This window comes from Lissotriton vulgaris, chromosome 3_1 (assembly GCF_964263255.1).
Source record: "Lissotriton vulgaris chromosome 3_1, aLisVul1.2, whole genome shotgun sequence".
NCBI lineage: Eukaryota > Metazoa > Chordata > Amphibia > Caudata > Salamandridae > Lissotriton > Lissotriton vulgaris.
This window is the reverse complement of record NC_141689.1, coordinates 1,515,196,919-1,515,209,418: the sequence shown is the minus strand read 5'-3', so window position 1 is coordinate 1,515,209,418 and position 12,500 is coordinate 1,515,196,919. Positions and strand designations below refer to the sequence as shown.

At 42.9% G+C, this 12,500-nt stretch overlaps 1 long non-coding RNA gene across 1 annotated transcript in view; it reads right to left on the bottom strand.

Annotated features, from left to right (window-relative positions):
- Positions 1–12,494, bottom strand: part of LOC147728104 (uncharacterized) — a 15,364-nt gene extending 2,870 nt beyond the window's left edge. The window contains exon 1 of the long non-coding RNA XR_015309361.1: positions 1–12,494. This exon is cut by the window's left edge and continues 1,487 nt beyond it. This is a non-coding gene — a long non-coding RNA (uncharacterized LOC147728104).
- Positions 12,495–12,500: the final 6 nt, after the last annotated feature.

Here is a 12,500-nt window from a genome sequence, read left to right as displayed (position 1 = left end):
CCAACCATGTAGTGGCTGCGCAAAGGTCTTCTAGTGCTACACTGCCTAGGAAACCAATTGTGGCTCCTTTCCTTTTCAGGTGTGCTTTTGGCTTTTCTGTAAGGGTTACTCCTCATGCCTTGCGACACTATTGTATTGTTTGCAAAATTCCATCCCGTGATAGTTCCTACAGTACCAGTCCTATTCTTGTATGTGCCAACAAAAAAAAAAATCCCCAAAAACTGTTTCCCTTTCAGAGGTCTTTTGTTCTTTCCAAGCAATACATAATTGCCCTTTGGACAAGTAGAGTGCGCAATGCTCCCTCTCCCTGTGTTTTAGGCTGTTAAAAAAGGGCAGTAGGTGGATAGATTTGTCAATGTGGAATTTCGATACCACCTTGGGTATGAACCTTACATTTGTCCTCAAGGTATGGCTCCAGAGTAGCGGTCGCTTGTGTTTCAGACCCTTCTTAGAGAGGTGGTAACTGAGGAATGCAGTTTTAAAGGTTAGAAACTTAAGTTGTGCATTCTGCACTGGTTTGAAGGGCAGTGTCATAATTTGGGAGAGTACTACATTCAGATTCCATGTAGGCTTTAGCCCGTTTCTTTGGACTGCGACCTCTTGGCCCCTTCTAGAAAGCAGTTCACCACTGGTGCGGTAGAGATATTTCTAACCAGTATGCCTCTTGGGTACGCTACAAAAGCTGCTATGTAGACCTGGACAGAGGCATAGGAGAGATGCTTTTCCAGTAGAGGTGTCCTGTATCTAATGACTGACGTTTTGTGTATAGTCGTTCCGTTTTGCAGGTCGGTTTCACCACTGTTGAAACCTCTTCCAATTGTTGGTGTAGCATTTCCTTGTTTGCCGCCTTGCTTCTTTTAGAATCTCCATTGCTCTTCTTGGCAACTTGAGGCAGCCAAACTCTTAAGTCTTCAGAAGACATGCTGAGTGTTTGGTTCCAGGTGCCATACCTGTCCCTCCTGTAAAGTGAACAGGTCTTGGTGTGTTGAGTGCGATGAACTGGCCTTGGAAGGTCTCCATGAAATCTGCGAACCCTACCTGTAGAGCTATCTGAATTAGATTGACCTGCTAGTCTGCATTTTTGGCTTACCTTTGGTATCACTGGAATCCGAGGAAAAGCATAAGAAAAACTCTGAAGATCAGTCTTAATACATCTTATTTTAGTTCCTATTTGTGTGGTCTTCACTTTTCTGCTTAGCCTGTCCGCTTCTGTTTTATCCTTTCATGGTAGGTGTATTGCGTTAACTGATGCCCTGTTCCTTATCCACCTTCACATCTCCTGAGCCAAGATTGGAAGCGGGTAGGATCTTATTCCGCATTGTTTGTTCAGGTAGTGAATCATCGTTTTATTTTCGGTCTGGATCAAAAATGTTCTGTTATTTGTTTTTTATATGCCTTTAGTGCCAGAAACACCTTTAGTTCCAGTGTCTGTGTTGCGAAGCTGCCTTGAGGTTCCAGAGGCCTCTGGTTTTTGTCTATGTGAGAACCCTGCATCCCATGTTCTTCCTGCACCGGATGCTGGTTATTTCTTTCACAAGTATGGACAGACTTGTATTCCCTGTCACGTCAGATGTGCTGCGACCACTGCTAGAAATTGTGGACACCCGTTCTGATTTTATTCCGAAGGTTAACACTTTGAATTGGTAGGGTCACTACAAACCAGAGAAATTGTGTGGTTTGTTTACGGTTATGTCCAGGTGTGCGTTCTTGAGGTCTACAGTTGCCATATAGTTTCCATTCCCTATCAGAAGAATGACCTGTTGTAGCCTTATCAGCTTGAATTTTTGTGTCTTTATTAACTTTAGTGACTTTGTGTACAGTATTGGTCTTAACGTCTCGTCTGGTTTTGGTAGAAAAAATACTCAGAGTAAACCTCTTAGTCTTTGGGTCGGGGTACTAAGTATATAGCCTCCTTTATCCTCGGTCTTTGGTGGAAGTGTTGTAGCCGAATTTATTAAATCTGTGCAGTGGCTATATTTTATGATATTTAGCATACGTTTGTCAGAAGCGAGTCTCCAATTCCTTCAGGAATCCTCCAATTCTTCCACCCACTGGCAACTTATACAGAAGAGGTTCATGTACGCAGTAAGTTGCTAGTGTGATTTTCCTTTTGCAGGGTTTCCCCTCTTCCTTGACCGCGAAAGGGCTGGCTGGAGCTTGAGCAGTACTGCCATAATGGGACAGTGGTGGGCATACTCCGTTGACTGCTGAAGGCTGCATGAATTGTGTGGTTGCATGGCTCCTCTTGCTGGAGCGGTTTCTTTTCCTCCGGGTCATGCGACCATAGAAGGTTCCTTTGTATTGTGGTGTTGCCTTGGTCGTCTCATCCTTTTTCATGCGCTGAAGCGCTTTGTCACTCACCTGTTCAAGGAGTGTCTCCTATGAACGGCATAATTATGGCCGACTGGACCTCCTGGTTGGCAGATTCTCAGCGAAGCATGTCTGCGCATGGTTGTGGATGTGCAGAACTGTCTACTAGCACGGTCAGTTGATTTCAGGCATGTGCTGGCGACGCCTTGCTCTCCTGCAATACTGGGCTTGCCCTTTTGAACTCCTCTGGCAGGTGTACCATAAGCTCCACAATCTCACCCCATGTTGGTGGGCATCTCTTTAGCAGGGTGTTAAGAGTTGGCTATCTGCCACTGCATTGCTGCTGCTCTGTCCATTTTGCTCCCTACAATTTCCACTCTTGCTTTTCTTGTCAGGAGGCGGTCACAGATGTGAAGGGTTTGCTGTTTTTCTCGCTGTTGCTACGGCTATAAGGGAGTCAGCTGGCACGCCACAATCCCCCACTCCTATTGCCTTAGCTGCAGCAGGTTCCTTAAATTCTTCCCTGCCGTGGCCCAACATGCTTGGAAGCATTGGGCAGAACAAATTTCTTTCACTCGGGCATTAGTCTCAAAGTGGCAACATGCTTCCGATTGTTCCTCTTCGAACTGGACCTCCTAAGTGCTTGCAGTCCCCTTTACTACTGCATTCAATGCAGTGATGTTGTCTGGTAGTTACATTTCCACTATCTAGTGAATCTGCATAAGTGTCCTGCCAATCATCTCCTCATCTGTGAAGGCCTTTTTGCTCTTTCTCCAGGTCGAAGAACTCCATCTCTTCCTGCAGCTCTTGATAGTAGGGTTTTCCCATTCCTCTGTTTCCACTTCCTTTTAATTCTCTTTTACTTAATTGAGGTTAGAGTTTGGTCTCAAGTCGTTTCCTTTTCTGGTCTACCTCAAGCAATTTTCTTTCTTCATCGAATTCAAACTTATTTCTTTGTTTCAACGTATATGCCGAAGAACAGTGACAATGAGATCAGACACCCCTATGCTTCGACAACTTTCGGGGTCAATACCAAGTGGCTTTTGTGTGGCAACTGCTCACAGAAAGTGTAGAGCTAGCTTTCACCCTTTCCCTCCTATGCCTTACATACTCTCTTAAGTTCGAAACCGGTTTCAAGGGTTTGCCTATATCTGTATCCCATGATTAGGACCAGTGTGAATCACTGGCCTTCAATGTGCCCTCCGGCGTCAACAATTTCAGCGTCTGTTGGTTTCTTGAAGTCTGAGGTCTTCATCTGAACCGTCTCAGTCCTGAGGAATTACCTTAGGTCCTCTCTCAGTGCTTTCTTGTGGCTCGTTAGTCTGGCCCTCTGCTTGATGTCAGATTCTTCTTCAAGGGCCTCCTCTGCCTAAACGATGTTCTCCTCGTCACTAGACAGGCTCATGTCTTCTAGAGGGGTCAGTTTTCTCTGCGGAGGTGACATTGGGAAGTTTCCATCTTGGGCAACATCTCTGCGCATCTCAAAGTCCTCTGCGTTGTGGTCCTTAGGAAGGCAGAGGTTACAGACCTCATGCGTGTCCTTCTGGGGTACTTGTGGTGGCACTTGGGGCACAACCATAAGTGGTTCTATGCCCTATTATTCTCCGACCAAGCAGTCTTGTTGCGTCTTGTCTTCTCAACTCCGCCTCACCAGGTGGTTTGGCGTGGTGTTTTTTCATTTCCTACCTGTAACTGCCAAGCCTTTCCCCCTGGATGGTGATTTTCAGTGGGAAACTTCTCTTTTCGCAATTCCTTCGTCCTCTACACTAGAGTTCTTCTACCTTAGACTTCCAGACCAAACTATAGAAAACTAAAGATGGTAGCTGCATCGAGGGATCAGACATACGTTTGAGGTCACACAAGGAGGGGTTTAAACCCAAATTGTCAGCAATGCCATGGAGAGTAAAACATTTTTTTTTTTTTAAATGGAGAAAAAAAGAAGACTGCGGAGACTATTCCAGACCAAACCACTAGATAGCGGAATAATGCAAAGCGTATGCATCCAGGAAATTCATGCTAGAGAACAGTAGAGTAGTTCTGCTCTTGCAAGGATAAGAGATGCAAGACCAAAGCGAGTTAATCATGTTTGAATCCCAAATATGGTTTACAGTTAACTAGCCTATGGATTTTAAATATGCATGTTTGGATGAAGCTATTTAATTGTTTATTCTTGATAAATATAGCAGTTTGCAATACCAAAGCACGAGTCAAAACAGAACTTCTATTAGTCAATCCACTAGAGTGTAATAAGTCAACACTGATTTCCCAAAGTATGTTTGCCCTCCATTTTGCCCTGATGCATCCATCACGGACATTAAATACATTGCAGTCCATTTGAGCATGCTCTGGAAACAGTCAATGAAGATACTATGCCCTTTGATCTATGCAATGTGCTCGGACCATATGTCCTTTGCGCAGGAGTGTATTTCAGTAATTGTGTTTTCTATAATCCTGCAAAGGGAACCTTAAGTGTGCCTCCTACTTTCCAGCTGTGAGAAAAAAGGAAAGTGTAAGACCTCAACATAGTGTTGCTGAAAAATAAAACTGCCTTTCAATATAATTTCCAAACAAATTGAGACTTTTGGACCAATATCATCCTTCTGAAGGCAACTCTGGATCATCCATGATTAGGGTAGATTTTAATCCTTAATCACCACAAATGCGCTGTAATACTGCAAGCATCCTTGTATAAAATCGTGCTCTCTTTACCCAGATAAGTAATCCTTTCAATTTATAATGCTGTCAACAAAAAATATGGCATCTACGATGGCAATGCCCAGAAATCTGAAATTAGTTTAAGACTTCAAAGCTCTAATGAATAGCCTCCATAAATCTTTACACTGACTGGCTAAAGATTACAAATATGTAAGGATTCTTGGTAATGAGAACACGACGAGTGCATGGCCTGATTGTGTTGAAGCACTTTAGAAAGCAAAGAAACCTCAGTCTCTGAAAACCATGCGTCACTCTTGGACAACAGAAGATTGGTGGGGATTTGTTTGGCGGCACTGCCATGGGTGATGCATGGGTTTAAAATTCCTTTATTCACAATCTGACTTTTTTGCAACTACACAACTCAAAGAAGTCATCTCCTCTATAACCATGTGCGTTTGGTTATGGAAAATGTATGTAATGTTTGATAGGAGCAATAACTGAAGTACTTGGTCACGTTTTCAAGAAAGCAAGTGTCAAATCCGTGGATTGAAAAATGCCCACCCACAAAAACTAATTTAGCTAGCTCGTCAATAATTTCTGAAATAATGCCTCCACAATTATTAAGACAAAGTTAATACCCTTCTTACAGACATGAAACCACTGATTGAAGTTTCAAGCCTCCTGGGAGCGTACACTTAAAAGAAAAGGATGACAACTTTGTGATAGGTCACCGGTACGGAATCCTATTCATAGAGTAATATACCTACCAAGTCAAACACCTACTGAAAAGTGCAGCATATGACCTGAGTTGCTTTGTATGGCTGTCCCTGAAGACCAGGTCTGTCACATTCACAAGCAGCTCTTAAAGTTGAGATAAAAGCCTATATCAGAGGGGGAGGAGCTACGTCAGCAAACAAGATGGCCGCGTAAGTTCCCGGCTCCGCCGACCTCAGACTCCTGCCAGAAGATCCTGTTATTTATCCTGTTTTTGCGCCTTGCCTCCATGTGTATGAACCGGACTGGAGCTTAACGGTGCAATCCCGAGATTTCTACTAGTTTGGTAGACAAAGATACGTAGTGTGGCTGTTTGCGGCCTAGACCAGCCTGGAAGCCGGGGTCTAGAGTACTGGCCCAGCTGGGTTTCAGTTGAACAACATTGGCTGTAGTTGTGTGACAGGGTCGGGTCTACCGAGGTGAAAAAATGTTTTTGTACTGAAGCGGACGATGGTTGGCTGAATTGGTGAATATCGAAGGAGGGGTGACGACGCACAATTGGTGCGGTGGACGGGGGTCCCTGGCCCGGTTTGGGCCCCGCCAGTGTTCGCTGGGTTGGGATCTCTATCTGCAGTGGCGGAGTTCGGATAGTTCTTGTCCCCAACGATAAGTCCCCCTCTGAAGTCGTCCGTTCCGCATCCACCTATCCCCCCGGGGAGACCGGGCTCTCTGGGGACACAAATATGACCGAAACTGAGCGAGATGTTGTGGAGCGGACTGAGAGTGACCAGTCACTACGAACTGTGTTGGCAGCCATAGGGTCACTTCATGTTTGCGTTGAAGCCCACATCCATAAAATGATAGTGTTTTTGTCTGGAACTGGGCGGATGGGACCGGACCCTGGTCCACTACAAGAAACGAAACGACTCTAGATACCCAAGATGGCCACTTTCATCGAAGAAAGCAGACCCCGTACTATGGGAGGCTTTGGAGCCCCTGACCAATGTTTTGGGTGCTGAGAGCAAGCTTGATGCCGCATTCGGATTGTCAGGCCTACGATCGTTGCAGACTATGGAAAGACTACTTGATGCTCCCTTTCCGGAGACTTTTGATGGAAACTGTTGTTGGTTTGAAACTGCGTCAATCCCCTATACATCGGCACAGCTAAGATGGCGGACGAAACAACCTTGGGAATCCATGACGGTGTGGGGAGTCTTTGGACTTAGCGGAGTTCTTAACACTTTCATCGCGCTGCTTCATCTCGGTTTGAACTTTGCTACAGCTTTTTCGTGCATGGACTATCCTGCGGAAGCGACAGTTTGTCCGGAAGGGGCTCACATGTTTGATCAGAAGGGTCAAGGATGAGACTGTGATTGAGTTTGCCATCGGGTATTACTGGACACGGGGTTTGCAACCAGGATGCGTTCGCGAGGTATTGCGGTGTTTGGAGTTTTCCCTGTTGCGCTACGTATTTGCAGCTTAATAGATTTTGAGCCCTTAGTCTGGGGATTCTTGGTGCCCTCCTCCATTTTCTACTTTTGTATTTAGTTAGTTGGGGCGACAGGCACACTGCTAGTTGGGGTTAGGCGATAGCCATATGCAGGGTGGGGGGGATGGGTTTATTGTTTTGTCTTCATTTTTGTTTTTATGGTTTCTTTTTCTTCACACTCTTTCACTTTCCTTTTATAAGTATAGTTGGTGGAACATCCTGACTTTGTTGGTAATCCAGTATCTGGTGCTCATGCTTCTTCTATTATCCTGATTTTATGGGTGGGCAGACTCAGAGCTTGCGCTTAATGTGAACCGTATATTGTACTGTGGCACATCCTGTTTCTCATATATTGGCGTAGGCGTCTCAGCCATTTCTTCACTGCTTAGTATCTATCCTGTATCTACATCTGTTCGCCTTATTATTATGTCTGAATGTATGGCACCTGATATGTCTATTGCTTTCTTTGTTTTTAAACTAACAAAAAGATTTACAAAAAAAAAAGCCTATATCATAATCTTATTTGCTGCTTAGGCCCTGCAGAACGTTGTACTTTTTTTGTGACTAATTTCCGAACAGTACAATTCTTAAAACCAAATTCTCAAGCAATTATCTGTGCATGAAACTTTAACAACCGAAACAGTCTAGGCTGACACCAGAAGTCTTCCTGTAAACAGTCTCAATCTAAAATGTGACTAAAATAATGGTTAAATCCGTTTGATAATGTTCTACCGAAAACTATGATGCTGGAGAACTTTGTTTATGTGCATTCTAATTTTGTAAATTAACATCTGAACAATGCCAAAAAATGGAGACCGTCCACAAACTTAACACAAAAGTGGATGTTTTGTGGACTTATCTGCACTATGTGGACGAAATGTTGATGTACAAATTATCAACCGTCAGCAGTGCGCTTGAAGTTATCCATTTAAGTAAATAAATATATCCTTTTGCTCCATGATGTCACTAAAAGCAGGTGATGTATTTTGAGAGAATTGTGAAATGTGATCTGCCAAAAGCACAAGTGGTATGACTTTCTCATTCTAATTGTCAATTGATATAGATCTAGTAATGTAATCTATGATGTGTCTGTTGATTAATAGTTTGTTCATAGTTTAAAAGTTCTTTAGGTTAGTGCGAAAGTATTGTTTTAAATGTATGGATGGACTTGTGTTTTTGTTTGGATATAGCAGTCGACCTCCTGCTGCTCCGCTAGAGTAAGTGCTTTCCATATGAGCATCACAGTCCACATATTAAAGTATGATGCAATATTACTGCGCGTATAGCCGTTATATTTACCCTAGTTTGCCCAAGAGGTTCTATCGAGAGTACTGTTCAAGGGGAACTGACAACTGGAGGACTTTGGTGCAATGATCTGCACAAGGATGAGCAATTAGTGCCTTCAAATTTACAGCAACAGAATTGTTACTTACCGGGAGTAGTTTTGCAGCTTGACAAATTTTCTGGATTCACATGCTGTGCAATATTCCACCATCTAGTGGTTGGTTCGGAATTTCTTCTACATATAGTAGTCTTTTTTCTTTTGTTGTGAGTCAATGGTAGCCACCATTTGGTGCTCTTCTATCCTTCTGTGACACTGCTCTAGTTAATGTTCTGTATGAATGCAATCTGTTAACTTGAGTCTCATCCCAGTAAGTAATCATTTCGTTTTAGAGCATGAATATTTTTTGGATTCACATACTGTGCACAGATTTTGTAGTGGTTTTCTTCATTGTGGTGGTTGGGTTGTTTACTTTTGTCACTTGCTTCAAGCTGCAAACCCCTCCCCCTGTAAGTAACCAATTAGTTTTGCAGCATGAATATTTTCTTGATTCACATACTGAGCATAGATTTTGTAGGAGTTTGTCATTGTGATGGTTGGGTTGAAGATGAGGCTGAACTTGTTAACAGATGCTTTAGAACTTTGTCCCACCTATGCTTTTCTGCCTACTTGAACATTATAGTGTTTTGTGAATGTATGCATTGATGACCATATGGCTGCCATGCAAATATTGTTCTGCTGAACATTACTAAAAAATAGATTGTTGCTCCTTTCCTCCTTGGAGTGTGCCCAAGGCTTTCCTTTTAGTTGAATGCTAGCTTTTTAGTGGCATTGTTTTATCCATCTTGCGATGGTACAGTTTGTAATGGGCTGAATTGTTCGCAAATATGAAAAGTTGCATTCCTTTCCCGATGCAAAGCCTTCTCTACTGGAGACTTTGGAAAAAGCTTGGAAATATTGTTTGATTTACATAAAATTGAAATGACTGTAGGAAGGAATTTCGGGATTAGTTCTGAAGACTACCCAGTCATTATGCATTTGACTATATGGTTCCTGTATGGCGAGTGCCTGTAATCCTTTCCGCTGCATAGTTAGTTCATGGCAGTTAGAAACGCCGTTAACATGATTAACTTTAAACTTGCTTTATATATATTGGTTCGAATATTTCCTTCAGAACTGTATGAGCATCAAATTGCAATTCCATGTAGGTGTTGGTGCACTTCTAGGAGGTGCTGTTTTTTCCCCTTCTAAAAATCTTTTGATTGGAGCAGTCAAACTTTTCTCCCGTATAGCCCCTTATGTAAGCTACTATTGCTGCTAGATGTACTTTCAGTTTAATACATTAGTTACATATCAAATTACTGGAGATTCTCTTGACCAGCTTTGAAACTGATTTTTTGGCACCATGATTTGAATCTGTCCCATTTTGCAGTGCAACCTCAGTTGTTGCCTTCCTTTTTTCTTGAGGACTACCGTAGATTTTTCAGGCAGTCCTCAATAGCCAAATGTAGTCTTCAGGAGCTAGGCTCAATAAATTGGTTCTGTATGTAGAACTCTTCCCAAATTCATAAACAGTAGATCTTGTAATAATGGTAGCTTTTCCATTTCTTGTGCCATCTCCATCGGTGTTGCCCTCTGTGGGTTATTAGCATGAGAGTCATCTGTGACTGACTGCATTTGTTTATCACTCTTGAGATCAGTGGTTTCGGGACGAGCTTATCTCCATAACCAGATTAGATAGTGCATTCCCTACAGACTAAGGCATTGTGCAAGTCTATTCTTTAAGTTGCCCTCTTTTGTAACACTATCTACAATATGATAAGTTCCCATTCGTGTGAGATGGATGCTTATCTGCTCAGCTAGTCTGCTAACACATTGTCTACTGGTAGATTTATCACAGTTTACATTCACAATCTTTGAATGACCCATCTCTTCTCCATCTGTGGTGCCATCATTATTAGTGAAAAATGCTTTTTGCCTGACCCCACTGCCCCCCCGCCCCCCGCTGTGACAGAACATCGTTATAGTACTGTGTCTATATTGATTTACTCCACAACTGCAGTTGAAAGCCTTTTAAGGCCAGGAACAGTTTTTAAGTCCAGCAAGTTTAGATGTTGTATTGCATCCGGAGAATTCCATATTCCTCCCACATTTGAGTTTCCCCAAGTGTGCTCCTCATCCAATATGCAAGGCATCTGTGGTAATAGGCACTGTAGGAACTGTAGTAAAAATTGGTCTGCCCGCTGTTACATTTGTTTTGTTCCACCAACTCATCTCAGTTTTCATTTTATCATCTGCAAACCTCTAGATCCTCCCAGCTCACTGTTGCTTGTGACCACCAACTTCATTCTTGGATTCTTCTCCTATGAAACCTCGCATATGGTTTTTGTAGCATGCATAAACTCGTGATTCACAATTTCTCTACAGTCCTCAGTCAGAAACTGACCATTCTGGTATCAGAGCTTCTTGTGTTAGTTTGTACCCTCTTGTCGCATGGGAAAGCTTTCCCTTTAATGTGTTAATCTTCAATCCTAATAGTTTCTGTTCTGGGTTTGGCAAAGACTTCTCTGTGTTTATTGCGAATCCCAGTCTGTGCAGTGTCGTCATCACGATACATGTATATTTTTTGCACTTGCGTGCTGAGCTTGCCTTTACCATCCAATCGCCTAGGTATGGGTAGACATGTATTTCTTTTCTTCTCAGATATGCTGCCACAGCCGCCAGGCATGCTGTGAAAATCCTTGGGGCCAACTTGATGCCAAAGGGTAGTAACTTTGAGCTGGTTGTGCTTTGTTTATCACAAAACGCAGGATTTATTGGGGTTAGTAGGACTGTGTAGATAGCCATTCTTTAGCTCTGTTTGCATGAAATCCCTCTGTTGAAGAATAACTTCTTGTAGGCCTGTCATCTTGAATTTTGGTGTTCTCAAGCATTTGTTAAGGAAACTGAAGTCTAGTATAGGCCATATTGTTTTGGAACCAGAACATTTGCTGATTAGACTTCTTGAGGGCACTCTTTCTGCTGCTTGTGTTTGTAGCGGATCTTATATTCCTTTTAAGATATTTTCTCTTCCTTTGTGCGCGCTTTTTGTTGTGGATAATGTGTTGGCAGGTGATCAGCAAACTATATGCAGTGACCGTGCGTTTTGTTTTTTAGGTTTGTTTTATATAGCACAAACTCGACCCGAAGATAGAGCGATTTACATTAGCACCAATTGCGTTACAAACGCTCCCAATTTTTTTTTGATAGGCACGGGGAGATAAGGTGATTTGCCCAGAATCACAGGTTGTTGAGTGTCTCTGCTGAGACTCTAACCTGGTTCCTCAACTTCGAGCTCGACTGCTCTAGTCGTTGGGCCACATCATCTGCTCATCTCTTGTAATATATTGAGCACCCCTTTGTCTGACGCTACTCCTTCCATTCCTGGAAAAAAAATCCAATTCTTCCCTCCACTGGTGTTGTGTGGGGGGAAATTCAACTTTTAAAAAGTAACTGGTGTTGCAGCACCTCTCAACAGCAAATGTTTCACTCTTGATCGACCAAGAAGAAAGGACTGTCTTCATGCTTTGAAAGCCTTGATGAAGTGTCCCGGTCCAAAACCCACCTCTTCCCATAGGTCTTCTGGTTAAGGCGGTTCCCTTTCTTGACTGACCCCTGAATTGTGGGGCCTATTAACTTTGCCTTATCGTTGCCTTTTTCAATTTGTTGCAGCGTGTCATCAGCTGCTAACAAAACACATTCTCTGTATAATGGACTGTTGACGACGTTGCCCTGCACTTCATTCTTAAAGCCGGATATTCTCAGCCATGCATGCTGTCTCAATATAGTTCCTGTCACCATCGGTCTTGAGCCGTCTACAGCATCTAGTGCTGACTTTAGGCATGTATCTCCAATGTCCTTTCCATCCTCTGCCAGGGCTTTCACTATTTTTCTCCATGTTTGTGCATTCTCTCTCAATGACAAACACTTATTCTACTTCGATTTTGATCGAAGATCTCGGATATCACTTTGATTCTCTTCGGTTTTTTCCCCACTTCCCTTCAATAAAAG